Source organism: Mytilus californianus, unplaced genomic scaffold (assembly GCF_021869535.1).
Source record: "Mytilus californianus isolate M0D057914Y unplaced genomic scaffold, xbMytCali1.0.p SCAF_4, whole genome shotgun sequence".
In the NCBI taxonomy this organism is placed as follows: Eukaryota; Metazoa; Mollusca; class Bivalvia; order Mytilida; family Mytilidae; genus Mytilus; species Mytilus californianus.
The window spans coordinates 18,497,078-18,508,459 of record NW_026262690.1 but is presented as its reverse complement, the minus strand read 5'-3'; positions in this window follow the sequence as shown (position 1 = coordinate 18,508,459).

Sequence of the window (11,382 nt, the reverse complement as noted above, 5' to 3'; positions counted from 1 at the left end):
ATAAAAATGTACAAGTAAGTATTTATCCCAGATGTTTAATGTTGAGGCTATACAATCAAAAATGATTTTTTTGAGAAACGTATCTTAAAAAAACTGTATTTTATTAAATAAACTGAATATCCATACGTGATCTATTTGGTCAGTTATCATGATAGTTTTATTCGATACAACGATTTTAGTTATTATACATTGTATTAGAATGAAGTGTAGTAAAACGACATTAAAACATATGTTAGGTTCTAATGAAAGAACAAGAATACAAAGTATAGATTATAATCGAACAACAACACAACACAATTCATATCGTAACAAACAATCATTACACCCCAGTTCTATTGTTACACTTCATAGTTTCTATTTCTGAAACAAGTGTAAATTGAATAGATCTATTGTTACGAATAACAATGGATTTTGACCACAGGGTGTGACGAGCGGGGTTTCTGGAAACCCCTGCTTCTACATCCCGAAAACAAAGTCCATTGTTATTCATTACAATAGAAATTGATTATTTTCTAAATAGCATGAACATAAGAAATTACTAATAGTGCATGTTCACTACAAGTTGTTTCAAGATATTAAAAAACACATTTTAGGAAATTTCAATAGCGAAAAAATATTTAGCATCTATTTTGAATTAAAAAAAAATCCTTCAAGGGAAAAATAATTTGATTGATAGCGTTGATAATCTAAATAAAATTGTTCGCGATTTGCGAGAAAAAAAAATTCGGACTCCGACAAAAAACCATACCCCCCTCCCCCCAAAACCCCTTTGAAGTTAAATGGTTGCTCCCTAAATACTCCTTTGCTTGAAGGTAAAATTTTCGATCTTAGTCATATGTCTCTATTCTAAAGCATTGATCGTAAAAAAAACAGGAATTCTAACTCTCGGACCCCCCCCCCAACTGAATCCCGGTCGTCGGGTTTCTAATCCAGATACACCTATCCCTCAGTGTGTCCGAATATGAATGTTTGTTTATTCTCGAGAAGGGGGAGGGGGGGCTTTAAAAAAATAAAAAAAAAACGTAACATAAAAAATACATTTATGATTACCTTCATTAAACTGATACAGGTAAGTACTTTGGGTTATAATATTGCCTTTATCTCTAGTCTCTTCTATCAAATCCAACGCTTGACTCAAAATGTCGTCCATCTTATACCCCTCTATATTGACAACTGCATATAAGGAGCATGATGTATTTTTTTTGTGATAAGAATGCACGAAATGGTCAACATTGAACTTCTGATCCATATTAGCACCAAGATTTAACGGGAATATGTAAAACAACAAATTTGACATTTGTAAAATCTACTCACTTGTCAAAGTTTGAAAGAACATAGCCAAAGTAAGGTAACTAGTGGGGTTTCATGTAAAAAAAAATATTTTTCTTATAATTCATGGTTCGATTTTGTCAATAAATATGCTATCCATTCTTTTTCATTTAATAGTCAATGTTAACAAATATAGAGTTTAGCACTGGGTGTAAGTTAGTTATACACCTCGGGATACGGCGTGTCCCTCGGTGTATAACTATTACTTATGTATGCACGATAACATGCAATTTCGACATAAAACTGTTCATAACCTTTTCTGGTTTTCAAGAGTTTTTTTTTCAAAATGTGGGTACCTTTGAATTAAAGGATCGTTACTCAGTCTATTAAGTTTGAACGGTGTTAAATGAATAACCTTGAAGTATTGCATTAATTGAGTGCATTGAAATGTCCTCGAGAAATTTATACGAAGTATAATATTTTATAGAAATTTCTCATGCTTTTTCTTAACAAATCTGGTTTAACCACTTTGTTTCAATATTCATCTTTTGCCTTTAGAGGCATACCAATTATTATTAGTTACTGGTTTATATAAATTCTAAATTATTAAGTACTGAAAAAAAAATAATTGTTTCAACATTTGAAATAAATAACCTATGTGTTCATTTATAATATTAAATACTAATATACTATATCATAATGACATGGCTGTCATTCGGTATATCGAGAAAAATGATCGTGAAAGAACAATTAAGTGGGTCAAGTATTGCGATACGATCGTGAAAGATCTGGTATGGGATCGTGAAGGTTATCTTATATGAATTTATTATGTAATTGGTACATCGGACGACTGGACTTCCATAATTTTTTCCGGTTCACTTTTTTTGTGAAAATAATCTGTTGGGCTATGATGGTTCAATGCGGTTAGGTGTTGTGTTTTAGTAAGACTATTCCCACTAGTCCGTCTTAGCTGATACCAATAATGTTTATGAACAGTATGTATATCGATAAGAGGAAGGTCAATGTCGATATTTTATTAAAAAAGAGGGGGATTTGTGTACGTAGCTACATTAGTTGGATTATGCTATTCTAAATTAATTATCGGTGTCCAAATTCCTATTTAAAGTGAAATTCTATAACAAAACTCATCAAAAACTTGAGAAATATCTTGGGTTACAATTTATATGTCAATCTGGATTCTCGGTGTCAAAAATCATCCGTTGGCTGCCATTTTCGAAAGTACCGTCAACATATATGAAAAATTTCACAAAAGAAATTATATATTTAAATAGAGCATAAATTATCCCGAAATTATTCCTGGTTTAAATTTGCTGTGTTTAAACCTTTCAAAGCTACGCAATGCTTAAATGGCGGCGGTCGAAACAATGAATGATACGATTCAAAGAGAGGCGAAAAATATCATAGGGACATTCAGACTCATAAGTCGAAAACACTGATAGCGCCATGGCAAAAAAAAAACGAAAAACGAACAAAAGACAAACATGCATATTAAACACAACAAACAAAACTAAAGATTAGGCAAAACGAACTGCTAAAAAACAAAAAGTGATCTCATGTGCTCCGGAAGGGAAAGCAGGTCTTGCTCCACATGTGTCACCCGTCGTGCTACTCATGTAGTTACAAACCCGGTGATAAGTCACATGCGTTAGGTCACATTAAAAAAATGAGGACGTGATTGTGCTTACGTTAATTGAAATATATCCGTCGTCTTCTTATAACAGATATTAAATAACAGTCAACCAACTTGTGAAGGCGTAGGGGATAATTTTAACTTCACCTCATGGTTTAATAGCTTCCTTGTGAGCAGCAACCTTCTATCAAGGAAATCGTGATAGGAAATGCAAACTCTGGGATAACGTATCAACTTGTAGATACATAAACAATGAACAGGTGCATCGATCTTAAGTCTGGAATGTTGCTACAAAGAAATGGAAAGTTGACCATTTGGAAGCTGAAATCATTTCCATTGTCGTAAAGATTTGTTCTCAACCAACACTTATTGTCAATTTTAAGATGTAAGTTTAGATATGAGGCCGACTTAACTGTGTATGTTGTATCCTTTTTTCATACGTTCAACTAAGTCACAAAACTATGTCCATAAAACGGACAGTGAAATTAATGAAACTATGGTTTGAATAAAGATGGACAGTGTTAGCTGTTATTACTATTGTTGTGTTTGGCGTAAATGAATTGACTATGATAATCATTTAGAGTAATAAAGTTTTTGGAAAATACATACAACGAGAAAAAAGCCTTATGACTACTAATTATCTCCTACGTAGCGATTTCGGATTTGTCTGCAAGATAAGCGTCTTCTGTTATGCATGCATCACCATGCAAGCGAATCAAGACTTGTTACGAACAGGAATAGAACACAATTCACAAATTAATCAATTTACGAACCAAGCGAGGAAATCCACCCTGCCACACTCGAAGTACGTACGTTGAATTTTTACCGCCTAGTTGGGTAATATGCATGGCGTATATCATTTCGCACACATGCATTTTTTTCCAGGGAAGACCCCAAGACCCCATGTTGCTTTGCGATTTGCAAATGCATTTAACATTATAGAAGCAAAGATACTTATTTTTACCAAATCAGACTCCTGGTGGCTTTATCATTTTAGGTGTTTATTATTTTTTTTTTTGCGTCTTAAGTGAACACAGATATTATTATGTTGTTATATATACATGCATATAAATAGAAATGTTTTCTTAAGTTATGAATATAAAGTCCTATACTTTTAACATATTATACATGCTTTTAATCTATTTAGGTTCGTCTTGTGTAGTGTAGTGTGTCATAGACCGTTGTTTGTCTTTAAATTGTTTTTATTAATAACTACTTGTCATGGAATTTGTTTATTTTCTTCGTTTTATATGTTGAATATATTTTTTAGTATCTTTTGCCCCATTTTATACATTGACCAGAAAGGAAAACTAATGATAGAACTATCGTCCCTTAGGAATATATTTGTACTTTTATTTGTAACTTAAAAAGACTTTTTATTTTAGATAAAACCACAGGAAAATTCAAGTGTAGTCTGCAAGACATCTTGCTACCATTCAAGCAAAATCCGACAATCATCATTCCCTATATATTTCATCGTTTAAAATGCATGTCATTCGTCTGTGCAAAATTTATAGAGATAGTGAGAAGGGTGGCTAGAATTGATCTACATACATATGTTACCAGTGATTGTAATCTTCGGAAAACCTTACGTCAGCGAGACTATTGGATTTTATGCATTGGAAGGACAAGAGCGTAATAGAAAAATGTGCTGTGATGTCTTAGATGTTTAGGTTAAAATGGAGTAATTCCACACACTAACTCTCACTTACCTGTCCCAGCTTTTAAATATTTTTTTTTATCTAAAATCAAATATAAGAATAAGAAGATGTGGTATAAAGTGTAAATCCTATCGTACATTTAGTTTTAGTTCACTGCCAAATGCAAATGGTTCTGTAGTTTTTGTTCTCAAGATATTTGGCAACCGTCTCCACTTAACAAAACTGTGTTCACTTCGTTTAAGCTATAGCGATTAATTGCTGGTTTGAATAGACATTATTGCTAGTAAGTCCAATCTGACAAAAAATATTTACCAAGACAACTTCTAACTTGATGTCAAGTGTTGTCAACACAAAGGTTATCAGTAATTACCCAAGGAAGGGAAAGATATAGAGAGGAAACGTTTTGAATTTATGAACCAACTTTTTAAATAAAGAAAAATCAAATGCATTAAAATTTTTTGTTTGAGTGTTTACAATGGTTTAAGCATATTTCTTTTGAAAATTTTTTATGCACAATACATATTCTAAACATTGCCTCAGTTAGCTTCAACTGGTTTGTGACTTCATGAAAAAGTTATGTAGTTTCAGAACTTATCCTGATTGGAATATATGTGTAGGACGCTGAAGTGCGATGGTCAAGCTGAAGTGCGATGGTCTACGCAGAAGTGCGATGGTCTACGCAGAAGTGCGATGGTGCTTTCGCTGATGTGCGATGGTTCATACATGTAAGACGCGTGATCATTGATGGCTAGTTTAAAATCTACAGATGTTTGATTATTATGAGAGTTTGATATTTTTATTTGTTATTATATATATACAGAACATTCAATATGTTCTCTATTTGCAGTAAAAACCATCTTGCTCCCTGTTCTCGTCACAACAGCCTTATACATTTTTCGCGTATTTATTCGGGTTTTACTAACCAAGTAGTATTTGCATTTCAAATAACTACATTGTTTTCTAGTCATTGCAATAATAAAATTGAGAATGGAAATGGGGAATGTGTCAAAGAGACAACAACCCGACCATAGAGCAGACAACAGCCGAAGGCCACCAATAATAAGTTTGGTTTTAAAGGAAAATTACCTTTTATTTAGCGTCTATAGTGGTCAATATTCGAACGATTGTATGAACTATTGCTTTTTTTTTTCATCTAAAGCTATTAACAAAATACACTACAGCGTTACATTTAGGAGTGGGAATACAATGACTATTTATCGTATAAAAATAAGGAGATGCGGTATGGTTGCTAATGAGACAACTACCCATCAAAATTCAAATAAATTGGATGTAAGCAATTATAGGCATCCATACGGCCTTCAACAATGAGAAAATCCATACCTTATAGTCGGCTATAATAGGCCCCGAACCATGACTTTTTAAAAACCGGTTATACTCTAGATGTTGTACTTTAAAATAATTCATTTCAACAGGCAAATTGACTTCTACATTGACATGTGAACATGAAGAAAACATTAAACATAGATTATGTAATCCATCGTACTTCAGCGTAACCACCATCGCACTTCGGCGTATCTATAAGCAAGATAGCGTCATAATCCCACCATCGCACTTTGACGTGATCAAAAACGCACTTCAGCGTTAAACCATCGCACATCAGCGTGACCATCGCGGTTCGGAGTACCATCGCGGTTCAGAGTCCTACATATGTTGATAAGATCTATAATATAGGTCATGATTTGATAAATCTAACAAGTAGCCTGATTAGAAAAAGCAAAACGGTGGCTTAAAAAGTGTGTATATGACTACTACTAGTACAATAAACAGAAGAAATTGATTGATGTCAAGGTTTTAGTATGATGGATGCCTGCCATCAGTTTTGTTAGGCATTTTATATTTATTTTTAGTATTCCAGATTACAGTCTGCATATACTATGTTATGTCTGTCCTTTTTTCTTGTTTCATAATCGTTATTTTGGCTACAGATAATTGTGTTTTTAAAATCATTATACCAGTTTTAATTGTTTGTAATTCCTGGTTAAACGCCAGTATGGTTTCGTGAAGCAGGAAAATATGCTGCAAACAAAAGTTAACGGCAAGTATAAATACTGCGCATGGTACTGAACTTGCTGAGAGTTGTGAGCTCTTATTACCATAGGAAGCGTTACGGTAACTTCATATAGGAATAGCTATGCAGGCACTGTTACTTTGATTTATCATCCCTCTCGTGGAAGGGATTTTGTCTCAATATATCATATATACTAAATATATTTTCTTCCATTTAAAATGAATAGCGTACACGTCAATGGGACAGCAAACAAAAGGCATCAAGAGATCAAAAGACCGTCATGAACAATCGATAAATAAACAGACGTATAATATGCCAAACTCTATATTGTGTCAAAAAGTAGTCAATCTGTCGTCAAAATCGAATTCGCACCATAACAAAATCATGAAGATATCACATAATACAACAGCTGACGGGATTGTAGACTAAAGACATGCACACACACATGTAACGGGTTTCCATTTTTTTCTGAGATCTCAACCTTCCCTTAGTCTTAATCTCAACCAGGGTAAATATTAGAACATGTAAAAAGAAATACAGTAAAGGCCCTAGACCCTACAAACAGTTACATCCAGATAAATCGAAAGACACGTCTATTAAATAAAAAAAATATTCTGAATGATATGCTTATGTGTTAATTTGGTAAACAGTGTAGTCCTTGATAATTGGATATCACTTGATATCAACTCGAGTTATATAATTTTAATATAATAATAAACCAGCCTCTGGCAATTTTAGTATTACAATCTAAAACAAATAACGTGATTTGATATCAAGCGATATCCAATTCACAAGAGTTAATCCTATTTCTCGTATGATAAACATTCTCTTTGTGTTAAAAAGAACAGTCTGTGACTTGTTGGTCTAGTTATTTGCATATATCAGAACTTTATGTGTCCCGTTGGACATCAGACATTTTAAAAACTTGTTGTACTCTTCAGAATGTAAAAATATTTGACAAAAATAAGATTTTCAGGTGAAAAGTGTGAGTGTCTTGCATATTATTGAAGAACTCATATATCTCCGTTGCCATGGAAGAAATGTAAAATTGAGAATGGAAATGGGGACCAAAGAGCAGAAAACAGCTAAGGCCAGCAATGGGTCTTCAACACAGCGAGAAAATCCCACAACCGGAGGCGGGCTTCAGCTGGCCCCTAAACAAAAATGTGTACTAGTTCAGGTAAAATGGACGTCACACTAAACTTCAAAACATTGTTCTTACCTTTAAAGGAGTCGATGACTTAACGAGTACCAATAGAAATGTCGCTATATCTTTTCATAAAGCATTTTTTCGCATCACTTTCTTGTATCACTTTTTTTTAAGAGAAAGATCATTACAGCTACAAGCTTATTTTTAAAGTAACGTAACTTTTCCAAGACTGCAAAAGTTTTTTTTATTACTCCAATATTTAATACTACTGTTAACAAAACACGAACGGAAAATTCGCACAAAACATGTAATTTTAAATTTTTTTCGAGGAAATAAGAAAGGTGATACATTGTGGAAACCTTCACCTCTCCTCCTAAAATGGGAACCAGTTTGAAAACAGCTTCATAGCAATGATCATAAAAGTATCTAGACTAATGTTTGGTAATTATAATTAAGTCGGGCAACACACATGGTTGTCATGACTTACAATTAAATACGAGGTTAAATGAAGTTTATTTTCAATAACAATCTGTTAGTGCTAACAACAATTTCTAGCTCTCTATACATATTCTCTGTTCGTCCGAAAATAAGTACACTTTTCATTGACGTTTTTGCCTTCAAAAAGCAAGTACATCATTCTTGTCTATAGTGTATGAACTTTAAACCGTACAGTAAAGAATCTGAAAAAAAACTGTAAAATACCATTACGATTGAACCAATAATTGATATATTTCTAAAATATTTCGGTCTGTAAGATATAAATAATGTATTCAATTTTGTATATTTGCAAACGCAAACCTGCCACACATACGGTCGAGTCACGATATCTTTTTTTAGCAAGTTTTTTATCATATTTTATTTTATCAAACAATAAGTAAAATTACTCGAATAATCCAATTGTTAAAATTGAGCTAACAATCGATTATCTTATGGGAAAACTGAAGGATTGCTGGCGCAGATTCATTTGAGAACATAAAACGGATATTTTAAGACATATATATCAATTGCCAAATAGTTTTGACGTCACTGTGAGATTGGAAATGTCTAACCTAAGATTAATCGTATATTAAATATCCTATTCATTTTATTAATTCATACAAATCCGTCTTAAAGACAAAAGAAAGGACATCTTGAAAATGTCTTTAATTTCTTTTTCAGACATACTGATGATGTCATGTCACTCTATAACCCACATTGCAATGAATTTTTGTATAATTTATGTCCCAGTGAACATGACATATAGGATACTTCACGTCTGTGTTGACATGAATAATCATTGAAATGGTCATAATTATAAATCAACTATTAACACTACTTTTAATTTTTCGAAATACTGAGGATTTTCTACCAAAGGAGTAGATAACCTTACCTATATGGTGCAAAACTTTTCGGAAATTTTGGTTCTTAATGCTCTTCAACTTCGAACTTTATTTTGTCTTTTAAACATTATATACGAGTGTAACCTTTGAATCTTTTGTAGACGAAACGCGCGTCTGGCGTCAAACATTCAATCCTAGTATCTATGATAAGTTTATTTACCAAAATTAGAAGGTCTTCTTCATTTATAGAAGAGAGGCAGGCGGAAGATACCAAATGGATATTCAAACTCGTAGTCAAAGACAAACAGACAACGCCATGGCAAATGGATATCTTTCTTGAAACTGACACAATTGAATACTTCAAAAATATAAAACTAAGAATTAGTCTATTTTCAACTTCATCAGTAGTTACCTTCCATCTGTCTCATCGTGTGGCGTTTTTATGTATAAATTGATACGAATACGCACGTGTCTCATTATACGGAATTCGTGAACGGACTTCACAAAAACTGCTTCTGCTTGGTGTTACGGCCATAAATCACCTTTAAATTGTAGCCAACAAAAGACAAAAATCAATAATGAATTAAACAAGATTTATTTTACAAGAAATATTATACAAATGAAAATGTCAACTTAACTGTTAAAGAATCTGCATGGCTGATCCTATAGTCTTTTATTTATGTGGAATCCTTCCCTTAACTGCAACGGAATCCAACGGAATATCTATATGCCCAACAAGCTCACAAACTAGTATAATGTTGTTAACGTAAATAAAAGTGTCAATCCAACAACTCCAGAGATCTTCTAAGAGTACTTATATATTTATTTCTGTTAGTACAATTCATCGTCAGTATATATATAGTTACCAAGGCAACTTCTAGAACACTGTAGAAAGGGAAACTTCTAGAAAACTATAGAAGGGAAACTTTTAGAATACTAGAGAAGTTTAAATTACGCATCGTACATTATGATCATTTTGGAATTAGTATGCAAGTCAAACGGAAAGATCTAATCATTCCATTAGTAACTACGATTGTTCCAGTGATTTCTAAACTACACAATAACATTATTTTGAAAACAACTTTAAACAGGTCATAACCCAATTATGTAAACATCTTATAAGGCTACACAAAACAAATAAGGACAAGGTAAATGATTATAGTAATTAAAATCTCATAACATTGTTTATGTGGAAGAACAATTGAAATCGTCAAAACACATGTTTATGTTTCGGCATCACGACTGTTTTGATCGATACGACGTATCTGTGCCTCAATCCATTTATTTTGTCCTCGTTTTAGAACTTAAAATACTAGATGAATCGTCTGCGCTGCAAAGTAACCGATTGAGTCTTATTCCACAGCATGACATTTGGATTAAGTATTGAGTAGCATGACGAGTGATGCATCCATGTTAGAAGACGCGTACCCTGACAACGCAAATAGGCTTACCCAGTTTGGAGTTCATTCTATTCGATCAAATTTTTTTTTAATTGTATTTATAAATTCTATTTTAAAGTTTTGAACATCGGTATACAACTGTGTCTTTTATTCAGCATGTACAAGAATGCTTATGATAGCAATCAAGTATGACAATTTGGGTTACAGGATTGTCGTATTCTTTGACAATTAGGTGGCCACATGTTCTTTTTACGCGTGTCCCCCAAGTAAAATAAGGTCGTTGTTGTATTCTAACAGCATTGCTTAATTGCTGGTGAAAATATTTTCAATATTACATTGAATTACCTCCTTTGATCATTTGTAAATGCCAAATCTGCACAATAATGATAATTAAAATCTCTTATGTTAAATCTAATGCTAACCTTATCTTTATTGTGTATTTGTCATCTTAAATATATTACGTTAAAATTGAATAATTTTTTTTAAGTTGCAGTGTTCGTGCTGCTCTGTCTTTAGTTTTCTATGTTATTTTTTGTAAAATGCTGTTTGTCTTTTGGTCAATTTAAGTTTTTTGTCATGGCAGTGTGAGTTTGTCATCTACTTATGAGTTTAAATATCACATTGGTATCTTCCACCTCTCTGTTTAAAATGAATTCAATGTTTAACGCCTCATTTTGGATTTTATTAAATTCTTTATTTATGTAGAACTTGTTCAACAAAATCCAAAAATATAACTCTGACAGTAATTATTTTTATGATCTATTATAGTCTTTATCATGTATGATATGTCCTGTAGTGGAGATCCATTTCTGTCCTTATTTTCTATTTTGAGACTAATGTAAATACACTTTCAAAATATATTAAATTAGGTGTTTTATTTTGAAACGTTCACACTTTATAAAT